The sequence below is a fragment of the Notamacropus eugenii genome, chromosome 3 (genome assembly GCF_028372415.1).
Source record: "Notamacropus eugenii isolate mMacEug1 chromosome 3, mMacEug1.pri_v2, whole genome shotgun sequence".
Taxonomy (NCBI): Eukaryota; Metazoa; Chordata; class Mammalia; order Diprotodontia; family Macropodidae; genus Notamacropus; species Notamacropus eugenii.
In genome coordinates, this window is record NC_092874.1 from 273662820 (window position 1) to 273676549 (window position 13730).

The 13730-nt window shown below is 36.7% G+C and overlaps 2 long non-coding RNA genes across 2 annotated transcripts in view; one reads left to right on the forward strand and one right to left on the reverse strand.

Annotated features, from left to right (window-relative positions):
* Nucleotides 1-5203: 5203 nt before the first annotated feature.
* On the reverse strand, nucleotides 5204-7706 carry LOC140531537 (uncharacterized). The gene is made up of 2 exons (XR_011976361.1): nucleotides 7551-7706; nucleotides 5204-6427 (listed from the first exon to the last, which is right to left on the reverse strand). It is a non-coding gene; the product is annotated as an uncharacterized lncRNA (long non-coding RNA).
* A 261-nt stretch (nucleotides 7707-7967) lies between these two features.
* Nucleotides 7968-13730, forward strand: part of LOC140534478 (uncharacterized) — a 38536-nt gene continuing 32773 nt past the window's right edge. The window contains exons 1-2 of the long non-coding RNA XR_011977328.1: nucleotides 7968-8037; nucleotides 8499-8590. This is a non-coding gene — a long non-coding RNA (uncharacterized lncRNA). The remainder of the gene's footprint in view (nucleotides 8038-8498; nucleotides 8591-13730) is intronic.

Below are 13730 nucleotides of genomic sequence, written 5' to 3' on the forward strand. Positions count from 1 at the left end.
ATGGGATGGAAAACAGGAAACCGGATCCAAGGGACAGAGTGGGAGTCAAGATAGAGAAAATGGTAATTAGGGGCATCCAGTGGACAAGCCCTGATGCAGCCAAATGGGGGCAAGGGCCAAGGTTCATTAGGAGTTGGAAAGTGATGCTTAAGAACAGAGCCAGTTGAGGGCAGTGCTTTAGGAGCCAAAATCTCATCATTATGAAGTTTATTAAAAAGTTTCTATTTTAAAAGAGAGAGAAAAAGGGAAGAAATATGCGAGTAATAGAACTTTTAGTTCTTAACCGGGAAGAGAAAGAGCAGTGCTGTTTATTGAAAAGAACATGAGGCAGGGAGGCTAGAGAGCTGGATGATAGTCCCAGGGCTTCACAGAGTTGCAGAACTTGAGATATGTCAGGGGACCACTCTGTGCCTCAGTTTCTATATTTGTGTAGTGGAACTATATTTGGTCTACCTGCCACCCCAGAGTAATTGTGACAGTCAAATGAATTTCTGTAAGTGAGAAAGCTAGGGTGAACATTACTAGTGAGGATGAGAAGAGTGAAATGTGCTACTGGAGGAGATACAGTATGGCATCCAGGGGGCAAGGCAAGAGGTGAGTGAACTAGGCCATAAGAGCACAGGGTGAGCCCAGCCATACACCACTTGGCACAGAAAGAAATAGTTCCAAAACAAAACTACAGGAGGAACAGAAGGTTAAGGTTTTGAAGGCATCGAATTTCACCTGCATGTCTGATGCTACAGCAGATGATGGTCAAGAATGTGTCAGTAAACATTTAATTTAACAAGTGATTTTCCAAAGTGAGAATATTTATCATATGCTTTTGAGTTTAATTTTCATTATTGACATTTTCCTCCATAACTTCTTTGAATCTAGACAATCACCAAAATAATAAATAAACTTAATTTGAAGAATTTGTCAACTGGAAATTTAATGATTGGCACTTGTGTGAAGTTTGAAACTGGTTCCAGCACACCAATGGTATTAGTAGGGAGATGATGAGGTAAAAGAAAAGGGAGGAGGAGGGAAGATAGGACAACATAATGAAAATATATGACTTGACATGTTGTGCTGGAGAGGTTTATAGACTGAGACTCTGGTAAACCTGAGAATCCCATTTCAAAAACTTACTAGCTATGTGACCATAGGCAAATCACTTCATCTCTTTCCTCATGTGCAAAATGAAAGGATTGGATTGAATGACCTTCAAAGGATCTTCCAGCTCTAAATCTATGATCCTATGACTTTTATTTTTTCTTTAAATTTTTAAAATTAAAGTTAAGAATTAAAATTTAAAATTAAATCAAATTAAATTTAAAAGAAATACTTATTTTTAAACTTTTGCCCTCACTGTCAATTGGGGATATGTTGAAATTTCAGAGATCAGATGCACATAGGAGTTTGGGAGAAGAGAGAATGTAAGGAAACAGCTGAAAGATGGAAGGACAAAAGCTAAAGGGAGAAAGGTTAGCTTGAGACAAATGTCAAAGATTTGTCCAAAAAGGATATAAAGGTATTGGCATTAGCATTTCTAATGAGAGCAGCTGCCACTTTTGAGATTGGGTGGAAAATAGAATGGGGAGGGTCAGTGTTTCCCGATTCTCCTATCTGACAACCTCTAACCAGCACTGCCCCATAACACTTCCCAATGTACTTAATAAAAATAGCCTTGTATTCACTTTGTATATACTCATTTATGTACCCACTGTCTACCGTGATAGAACGTTGGTCATTTGAGGGGCCACAATTGTTTCACTTATCACATATAATATATATGTGTGTATATATATATATATATATATATATATACTTATATCCCAGAACTTAACACACAAATGAGATAAGGATTATGTGTGCGACCACCTTGATACAGAGAATTCTTTGATGAAGAAATTTCCTCTGAAAATACTATAATTTATAGAGTTGGCACTTGAATCAATTTCCCCAGCCTCCTTGCCCCATGCTTCTCTGCTTCTCTTTCTCCTATCATAAGGATTCTATTAGACCTTTACAATTAAAAGAATTCTTTATATGCTGTAGCTCAGAGTCTTAGAGAGTTCCTAGAGTACTGAAAAGTTAAGTGACTTGATCCAGGTCACATAGTTCAGAACGTGTCACAGACAGGGTTTAAAGCCAGGTTGTCTTGTCTTCTTAGTCTATCTGGTATGCTACACTGCCTTTCAAATGTACCTGGCACATATAAGCACTTAATAAATGTTTGTTGATTTATTGACTCAGAGATGGAAAGCTGGATGCAGCTTAAAACAAGAAATGAGGTTAAATATAATTTCTTTTGTATGTGAAGATTCTGAGCACAAGTCTCTTTAAATGGGTCAATGGGGAAGGCTTTTTTAACACAGAGAATGTGAATATTTGAAAGATAAAATCTGGATCAGAAGATGTATGAGCAGGGAGGTCAATCAAGCCAGGGAAAAGAGCCAAGTTGTCCATATGCACACCCTCCAAAAGAAATGGGAGAGGTGAAAGGCGTGAATTCTTTGAGATGCTTTAGAGATGAGGCAATGTATGAAGGTCCTTGTTAACTGTAAAGCCTGATATCAAGTGAAGGAAATGATACTTTAGTGTTGTGAGGAGATTTCAGTTGGATTCTGGTAAAAAGGCAGGGAGAAATTTAAAATGTTATTCTAAATATTTAACTTCATAGGTCAATCCATAATACCAACATAAGCTTGAAGATCCCTTATTTAGGCAGACATGACAGTAGTCTGCAATATGTCAATATTTCAAAGGTCTATGACTTCACTGGTATGAGTATTCCACCCATGAAATCTGATAACAAGGACCATTACTATGAACAAACTTTGGATGATGAACCACTCCAAACACAGCTAGATTGGGTCTTCATATAACTTACAGTCCAAATGAGATAATATATAAAATGCTTTACAAAAATTCTATGAATATCAGCTGGGATTTGGAGAGGAAGAAGGACATGGAAGGAAAAACTCTCGGGGTCAGGAAGTTCTGGGCCATGGGCAAATCCCAGCTTGTTTAATGATAACTTTCTTGATTTCTAAATTGGGGTGATATAACCTTACATGGTTATTGTGAGGACCAAAGGACAAAGTGTACATAAAGTCATTGATTAAAAAAGCATTTTCATAAGGGATCCTGCATTGTAATATATAGGGGAGGGGTAGAAGCCAGGGAAAGGAATTTTGGTCTGGGAATTCACAGGGATAAGAAGTTAATTCAAAGAGCTGGTCATTGCTTCTCTCTCTCTCTCTCTCTCTCTCTCTCTCTCTCTCTCTCTCTCTCTCTCTCTCTCTCTTAATTAACACTGAACTGACACATATTGATCTTGGGCAAGTCACTTAATTTTTCAGAATTAAGTGACTTGTCTAGGGTCAATATGGATAAGATGTAGAACTTAAAACCACATCTTCCTGAGTTTGAGCCTAGCTCTCTACCTACTGTGCCATACTGCCTCTCTAGCTACAAAAGCAAAAAAATAATAAAACCAGCCTCACAAGGTTTTTGTGAGGATCAATTTGAATGATGTCTGTCTAGTATGTACTATGTGCCTAGTGTCTAGCAAACCTCAGCTATAATATACAAGCCGGAGGAGTGTGTATGTTAGATCTTCGTTGCCGAAGAAGACCATGCCATCAGAGAAATAATGACATGAGTTGCACTTGACTTTGTTTTGAGTGAGGGAGGGCTGGAGCTGGTGGAGTCGGATAAGTAGAAATAGCAGCAGTAGTAGCAGAAGTAGTAGTAGTAGTAGTAGTAGTAGTAGTAGTAGTAGTAGTAGTAGTAGTAATAGTAGTAGTAATAGTAGTAGTAGTAGCAGTAGTAACAGTAGTAATAGTAGTAGTTTTAGTAGCAATAGTAGTAGTAGTAGTAACAGTACTAACAGTAGTAGTAGTAGTAGCAATAGTAGTAGTAGTAACAGTAGTAATAGTAGCAGTAGTAGCAGCAATAGTAGTAGTAGTAGTAACAGTAGTAATAGTAGCAGTAGTAGCAGCAATAGTAGTAGTAGTAGTAACAGTAGTAATAGTAGTAGTAATAGTAATAGTAATAGTAGTAGTAGTAGTAGTAGTAGTAGTAATAGTAGTAGTAATAGCAGCAGCAGTCGTAACCTGGATTCAAATTCTACCTTTGACACAAACAGGCAGTGTAACCCTGGACAAATGAGCTAATCTCTCAAGGCTCAAGGCACTTCTATAAAACAAAGAATTACAAGAGGATAGGAAGCAGAAGGGAAAGGAAACAAGCATTTTTAAACCCCTACTATGTGCCAAGTACTGTTGTGCTAAACACTTTCAAATTATTATCTTGTTTGATCATCACAACATCACAACAATTCTGTAACATAGGTGCTGATGTGCTCCCTCTTTTACAGTTGAGGAAACTGAAGAAAATAGAGCTTAAATGACTTGCCCAGGATCATACAGCCAGCCATATGTTCAAATCTGAACTCAAGCTTCCTGACTGGAGGCTTACCTGTCACCTAGCTGCTTCACCTGGAAGGTGAGGGAAGGCACTGACCTGCATTGGCAAAAGGTTTTTCCTGGTCCAGAAGGCTCCAAAACCAGTGAAATCTCAAATATAGTCCAAAATTTATTATAGTATTTTTGTTTGGTTTGGGTTTTCTAAAGCTTATCTCACATAGCAATGAATGGTTGTTAGGGTGGGTTCACAGATACAAAAGGAAAGCAGAGTTTAGTGTTCGAGAAGGTTGGAGCTCTGAGTAGGGATGGGAACTTGTCTAGTGGGTTCTATTTCAGATAGACTAGGCAGACTAGAAGAAGGAGCAAAAGAAAGTAACTTCCAGTGGTTAGACCAACTTGCTACTCAGAGAAAGAGTGAGGGGGTGTCAGACAGAAACCTGAACAGAAAAAAATCTGGCTTTATGAAAGTAGAGGGAAAAGAGTATGGGGTTGGAGTAGCAACCCCTGTACCTCTAGCCTGGGTAGGAAAAGGAGAGTCTTTACATAAACACATGCACATGCACACACACACAAGTATGCTTTAGAGGGAAATAGATGACCAGGCTACGGGTCAGTTGGCCCCAACATAAAGAGCACTAGAAAATAAGGTGGTATTGGAGAAATGAAAGTCTCTAAATTTAAGATCCTGATTCCCAAGTACAGGAGATAAAAGATCAGCCAAAATAAAGATACAAGTTAAAGTTATCTTCAAAGACTAAAAAAGTGAATGTTTGGAGCTTGCCTGATAAGATTTCATTGAAATTGTTTATTAACACTTTGCTACACATTAAAATATCAATAAGAAAAAGAAAGGGTCCCCATACATCATGCTTTTTATAATAACATTTTTCATGGTGGCAAAAGTGTAGAATAAAATTGATGCCCATTAATTGGAGAATCATAAAATGTAGTTCATGAATCCAATGGAATGGTGTTGGGCTGTAAGAAAAATTCAGAGAATCATTGGAAGACTTACATGAACTGATGTAAAATAAATAAACAGAACAAGGAAAATAATACATATAGAGACTATATTAATGTAAATGGAAAGGGCAACAGCTACAAAAGTCAAAAGTGAACAATGTGCCGTTAGAACTTGGAGTTACAGCGATATGAAATACCACATATGACGTCAGAAATTTTCCATGCATTCATCTTTTTAAACATTTTTTATTTATTTATTTTTCTCTTTGGGGGGAGGGGGGAGTAGGTAAGAATTATTTTATTTTTTCCAATTACATGTAAAGATAGTTTACAGAATTCACTTTTTATAAGATTTGGGGTTCCAAATTATTCTCCCTCCCTCCTATCCCCAAGATATCAAGCAATCTAATATAGATTATACATGTATAATTAATTATGTTAAATACATTTCCACATTAGTCATGTTGTGAAAGAAAAAACAGAATAAATGGGAAAAACCATGAAAACAATTAAATTAGTATGCTTCGATCTGCATTCAGACTCCACAGATCTTTCTCTGGATGTGGGTAGCATTTTCCATCATGAGTCTTTTGGATTTGTCTTGGATCATTGCATTGCTGAGAAGAGCCAAGTCTATCATAGTTGATCATGTCACCATGTTGTAGTTACTGTGCACAATATCTTCCTGGTTCTGCTCACTTCACTCAGCATCAGCTCATGTAAATCTTTCCAGGTTTTTCCAAAACCCTCCAGTTCATTATTTCTTAAAGCAAGTAGAATTACATTACATTCATTTTCCAAAACTTGTTCAGCAATCCCCCAATTGATGGGCATCCCCTCCATTTCCAATTTTTTGCCACAACCAAAAGGACTGCTTATAAATATTCCTGTACATGTAGATTCTTTTTCCCTTTTTTATGATTTCTTTGGGATACAGACTTAGAAGTGGTATTACTGGATCACAGGGTATGCAGAGTTTTATTGTCCTTTGGGCACAGTTCTGAATTACTCTCCTCTCTTTTTATTTTTTTCTCTGTTTAAAAAGAAATCTGAGATATAAAAACAAAATATATCAGTAAGATTAATTTTGAAAAAATATCTAAGAATATAATAACTGGGAAAACTGGGAAATTCTAAAGGAAATTATTAATATTAAAAATCACATCATTAAAAATTTAGAAGATCATATGCCTTTCACAAATATGGCTAGGAGATACATTCTCACACAAGAGCAGAGGTAATATTAAACACAAAATACATGATTTTTGTTACATGGGATTATAAAAAGTTCCTGCTCAAATAAAATGAATACATCTAAGAAAAAAAGAAAAGTAGTTGAGCTGAGAAAAAAATCTTTTTCTCTTATCATAGAGCTTTTCATGGTGGCTAACACATAGTAGATGCTTAATCAATAGTTGGTGATGGATTGACTACATGATAGTATTTTAAGTGGTTATAATAATATAAAGATAAGATGATATATATATATGATATATACCACATATATTATATATATGTAAGATGATACATAATAATATAAAGATAAGATGAAAAGGTCAGAAATATAGAACTAGTAGAGACCTCAATTGTCATCTAGTTCAACCTCATTTTACAGATAAGGAGAAAGAGACTCAGAGAGACAAAGTGACTAAGGATTCAAAATTATAGATCTAGAGCTGAGAGGGACCTAGGATACATTTAATCCAATATTTCATGTTAAATATTAGTAAAGGGAGGCTAGAAGTTAAGTAACTAGCTGAAAGTCATCCAGATAGTAAGTGATAGAGGCAAGATCTTTTTCTGGCTTTCTTAGTATATCAATGAAAGGCCATATGGATGAGACAATTTTACTTCCAATCCTCAGCCTCCCTAATAAGGAAAGATAGTCAGGAAGACCTGAGTTTGAATACTGTCTCAGGCACTTACTAGCTGTTTGATCCTGGGCAAGTCTTTTAACTATTTACCTCAGTTTGTTCATCTGTAAAATGGAAATTATAAGGGAAGAACAAATAAAATAGCATAATGTAAAAAATTTTGCAAACATTGAAACAACTAAAAATATCATCTAAACAAGGCTTTATAAATGTCATCTATAAGTAAGTGGCAATTCTAAATGCACAGCAGTAATCATTTGTGTTATACAGGGGCTGTCATAATTCCTTAGTTCTTCACCTTTGACTTTGGTTCAAGACCATCCTATTTAGCTTGATGCTGTCTGAAGGTAGCCCCCATTTCTTGTCATCTCTTTGCCTCCAGTACTTGGTCTGCTCTCCTCTTCAAGGGGACTGATTCCTGAGAGACATAGCAATGAAAAGGTCTTTCTTTCTGAACTATTTCTTCACTCCCCCCAAAAAAGACAGGATGTGGCCTGTCAGGAAAGGGTTCACAGAACTCCAGGCATGCTACAGCTGGAGTCAATTCTCAGTCCAGAGCCTGCCAACAGGCCCCAGAGTTAAGAATTTCTCTGAGGATCTTGGATCCTTACAGCTGGGAAGGGGCTAGCCTTTTTGGAAGATGCTTTCATACGCTATCCACCCACTGCTTCCCCCACACTAAAAAATAAAAGGGAGTGGTGTGCTAGTTCACTCTCTCCCCATCCCCAACCGCTCCCACCCTACCAGCATCCAAGCAAGGTCAAAGAAGAACATCTGTTTCTATGGTAACTCAACATCTTTGTGGTTGCTCAATCTCAGGGAATGTGAAAAGGGCTCAGTCACTTTGGGAGGGGGTAGGGTCACACTAAATCTTTCTAAAAAGTTAATTATCTTCTAGACTTACAGACCCCAGAAAGCTTTGATGGAGACAATTTGTGAAGAAATGAATTATTTCCAGAAGATCTTAATCTTTAGGTTGAGCTAGAGGGAGGCCTTCCTCTGGTACATGAAATGATTGGCCTCATGTTGGTAAAAAGATCTTCCTGATTTCCTTAGAGAATTCTTTTCGTTAATGTTGAAAATGGCTGAAATCCCATTATGCCTCACATCTTTTGTCAAGCCACATTTTTACAAGCAGTGCATGAGAAAGGCTGTGTGTGTGTGTGTGTGTGTGTGTGTTTTGTATATGTTTCCCATTTGTATTTCAAACTCATTTTATTCACCTATAATTTTACCATTTTTCCAGGGCATGGTCTCCACCTCGGGAATTCTGGAAATGTTCCATGGAGACCTTGGTATGTTACACAGAAAAAAAAATAGGAAATGAGTCCCCATAAGGTAAAGTTTCAAAACACACTGGAAAATAATACCAGAGTCTGGCAGCTATATTTATATTTAGTGTGGCAAGGGTATCTGAATTTTTATTCCAGTTTTTCAAAGAGGTTGGGAAAATGACAAAGAAAACTTGGGGAGACAAGAAAAAACAAATCGATCAAATCTCCTCTCCACTAATTGCTTTCTCTAAGGAACTGCCAATGGAGCCAACAGAAACAAGCCAGTTGAGAAGTAGTAATGATGAGAATCTGATATGAAATGTCCCCCTGCAAAGCATCTGGAGGGACATTCAGAAAAAATATAAAGCTGTAGCTAGCAAACCTGGGACATGGGCAAGTGGCACAAATGGGCCCTTAAATCAGTATTTCAAAGACCAAGTCAGTCGTTGTGGTGAAGGTAGAGAGACATGGGGCAGAGGTGGGAGGAACTGGTGAGGAGGGAGGGTGGTAGCACAACAAAGGAGTAAAAAGGATGGCGCCAAGATAGGCAGGAGCTAATTTAGCAAATTATTCTTGCTAACCAGGTGGCTGGGTTATTTGTTTCATTGCTAAAAAGGAGTTTTGTTGCCCTAGGGCAAAATCATTGCTAAAAGGAGTTTTGTTACCTTAGGTCTCATTGTAGATACTGCTCTGAGAAATGTTGTTAACATTGATATGGTACTTGACATATATGTTATGTAGACACATACATATATACATATATGTATACAAGTGTATATAAATATATTTACATATATCACATATAGAGCTTTTCATATGATATGTGTATATGCAGGTGTATGTGTAAGCATGTGTGTGCATGTGTGTGTGTGTCTTGGGTATTGTGCATGAATGCATTTATGTATTGTGTGTGCATATGAGTATATACATATTATATATACATTTTTATCTATTATATATATTATATATATTATATACTATATATATGTGTATACATGTGTGTGCATATATATGTGTATATATATACATATATGTATATATATATATACATTCACATTTACATACTCTACAAAAGCCCTGTGAGGTAGAGTACTGTTATTAATTCCATATTACAGATGGGAAAATTGAGGCTAAGAGATGTTAAGTGGCTTGAAAAGGGTCACCTAGTGTCTGAAGCAGAATTCCATCTCTGAGCATCCTGACTCCTTGTCTGACACTATCCTTTATGCTACCAAGTTTCCATAAAGGCAGTTGTGTGGATGGAATGATAGATTAAAAGGAACACCTGAGTTCAAAAATGTCTGATACTAATCATGTGACCCAGGGCAATTATTTAACCTTTTAGGGCCCCAACAACTCTTTTAGAGCTTTGATTTGAAGACATCAAGAAAATTCTTTAAGACTTACAGACTTTCGGTTGCTTGGGGTAGAGCAGAGCCAACCTACAATGGTGAAGGAAGTTCCCCATATGGGTGAGTTCACAGAAGGGTGGGTAATTAAAATTATAAAGGTTCCATAGGCTTTTGCTTACATGTTTCAATTTCAAATAATTGGGATTCCCGCACCCCCTTCAAGTTTCAGCAATTTTAGCAAATTGAAAAGTTCATTTCTCTCATTTCTTTCCCCTGTGTATACCACTTCTTTTTTCATATTCATTGAGAAACCTACTTCTTTGATGATTGTTTTGACATCTGTTCCCTAACTGAGACATTGGTTTGGTTTGTACTTGTACCTTGTTTTCATTGCTTCTCTTTTCTTGTATTATTTTCATCTGCCTTGTCTCTTCCCATGAGAAAACAGTCATTTCCACATTGCTTGCATAAAGGCAAAGTGATGATCTGCTCTCAGAGGCATGACTTAGTGAAGACAGTACTGTCCCGAAAGTCAGGAATGCCTGGTTATAAACCCTTCTTCTGTTCCTGGCTAATTATGTGACCTTGGGGAAGTCATTTAAGAATTCTCTGGGCTTTAATTTTCAAATGGAGATTTGACTTAGGTGTGTTCTTTGGTCAAAAGATTGTTGACTCCCAGATGGAGGACCCTGACTTTGATCATATACTTGACACTAGCAACATGACCTTCAACAATTCCTTTTACCTTCTGTGCCTCAGTTTCTTAGAGTTTGGGCCAGATGACTTCTAAAATCCTTTTCACCCTTCAATCTCAGATCCCCCTCTATACTTATGACCCTAATCCTCATATTTTTGAAAACGGATTTCACATTCATGATAACATTTGCTGTTGGCAACAATTTGTGAATCAGGGAAAAGCAGGTATTTTACAGATAATGAAATAGAGACATAATGATTTTTTTTTTATTTTTCCAAAGTTGATTTGGAGAGTCAATTTGTTCCTCTCTTAGAGAAGTCTGAGCCAAACAGAAAACTATTTCCTATTCTTCAGTCTGATTTTCCTAATTCAAATATTCTAGATGCATTCCACTGAAAGAACTTTCTTGAAGGTACTATTTACCAATAATTTAGGTAGCATACTCATCAAATTTGCTAGTCAATAAAACCTGGGAGATAAGCTCACACACTAGAGGACCAAGTCAGGATTCAGAATAATATTAACAGGCTAAGATAGGTTGACTCAAAGAAGATGAAATGTTTTCGAGAGAAGTACTTATATTTACACTTGGTTTAAGAAAGTTGACCTCACAAGTGCAAGATGAATGATGTATAGGCCAGATGGCATTCCATTAGAAAAATCTGGGACTTTTAGTGGATGACAAACTCAATTAGAGTCAACAGCATGATGTGGCAGCCAAGAAATTGAATGAGATCTTAGGTTAAAATAAGAAACATGGCATTTTATTCTCCTCTGATCAAGTCCTATCTGGAATGTCTCTCCATCTTGGGTACCGCATTGTAGGAAATCTGTTGATATGTGGGAAAACGTTTGGAGGAAAGCAGGCAGTTTCATCAAGAGTGGTGAGTTCAGGCTTTATGAAAAGCAAGCAAAGGAACTGTGTAAACATTGCAAAGCAGTCAATTTAGACTGACTGGAAGGAAGGACTTCCCAAAAGTTTAGAAACAGGAACCATTAGCACAGAAACTACTCAGCAGGGCCATGAGAACTAAATTCCACCAGTGAGTCAATAAACATGTACTAAAAGCCTATTTTGTGCCAAGCACAGGGGATGCAAAAAGAAGCAATTGACAGTATTTGAATAGCTGTCAGTGAGAAGAAAGAATAAAATTGTTCTACTTGGCCAAAGAAGAATTAGAACCAGTAGATAGATATTACAAAAGGCGCAATTTAGGCTAGTTTTAAGATAAAGAATAATGTTTTCTAACAGTTTAGGGGAAGGATTTCTTTTTGTTGTCAATTAATAATTTTTTTAAATAAATAAGTATTTTTGGATTAATCTTCCCCTTACACCCTGTCTTCTCCCATTGAGCAAATAAAAAATAATCCTTCAATCCATATCTAAATCATCCAACAAAACAAATCCCCATGTTAACCATATCCATCAGTATGTTGATTTCCAAATTTTAAAATGACTGTTTTTCTTTCTGGAGGTGAGTGGCCCGCTTCATCTTCATTTATTTGAATTCAGGAATTATCATTATGCTGATCAGCATTCTAAGTTCTTCCTAAGTTTTTGTCTGTTTGTTTATTTGTTTCTCTCTTTATACCATTATCATTATATAAATTGTTTTCTTAGTTCAACTCACTTCTCAGTGCATGGGTAGAGCAGGGGTTCTTAACCTGGGGCCTATAACCTTGGTTCATAGATAAATTTAATGGGATCTGGGAACTTGGATGGGAAAAAAACACATCTTTGATTTTATAAACTATTGTTCGGGAAAATCATCTATATGCTTCACTAGACTGCCAAATGAGTGCATGACACTAATGATAACAATAATAAATGACAATAAATAATAGTGATAATGAAGAAGAGGAGGAAGAGAGTATATATAGAACAAAGTAATTTACAAATATTCTTTTCTTTGACCTTTACAACAGCCCTGAAAAATAGGTGTGATTATTATTTCTATTTTACAAATTAGGAAACTGAGGCAGAAAGAAATTAAGTCTCTCTGGATTTGTCCCAAGTCCCACAAAGAGTAAGGATTTGAGGCTGGATTTGGATTCAGGTCTTCCTAAATCTAATCTAGCACTCTAACCAGTCAGGAATCTAGTTGAATTGGGGTTAAGATCTCCCACTCTTATTATTGTTTCTGAGTCATATCCAATTCTTCATTTTCTTGGCAAAGATACTGCAGTGGTTTGCCATTTCCTTTTCCAGATCATTTTACAGATGAGGAACTGAGGGAAACAGTGTTAAGTGACTTGCTCAGGGTCACACAGCTAGTAAGTGTCTGAGGTCAGATTTGAACTCAGGAAGATGAGTCTTCCTGACTCAAGACCTGGCACTCTATGCTCTATAGCACCACCTAGTTGCTTCTCTGCTACTCTGGAACTATGCTATAAATAATGAACTGCCTTGGGTAGAAACTGGCTCTCCTGCTATTTGAAGCTTTCAGGAAGAGGTTAAAGGTTAACTCTTCCAATAGTCTACAGGCAGTATCGTATTTCAAGTAGGAATTGGGCTCTATTGCCACTGAGGTCTATTCTAATTCTGAAGTTCTGGTGTTTCTTGTCCTACCCTTCTAGATCTCCTCCCCTTACATGTCCCTCTACCTTTCATATGGGTGTTATCATTGGAACTCAATCATGGAGACTAAATACTTTCCAATAAATAAGTCTTTATCCACAGAATACGGTCAAATGAGGAGATCCATGATTGATAATTCTCTAACATTTGGAGAAGTTAAGGCAGAGCTTGAACGTGATAATAGTATTATAATATTAGTATAGTAGATAGATAGATAGATAGATAGATAGATAGATAGATAGATAGATAGATAGATATAGATAGATAGATGAACAGATAGATAATAGAGGAGAGACAGAGACAGAGACAAACAGACACAGAGTTAGAAAGAGACAGAAACAGACACAGAAAGAATAATATAGTATAAGAACATAGACTTTATCCTTGAAGGAACCTCCATGATCACTGAGTCTTATTTACAACTTATTAACAGATGAGGAAACTTGAATCCCCAGGAATATAAGAGACTTTTTCAAGATCACACAGGTTAAGAAGTGGCAGATCCTAGAAATTCAGGGCTCTTTCCACCATACCATGCTAATGTTGCTTTTTTTTTTTTAAATATCCAAGTACAACC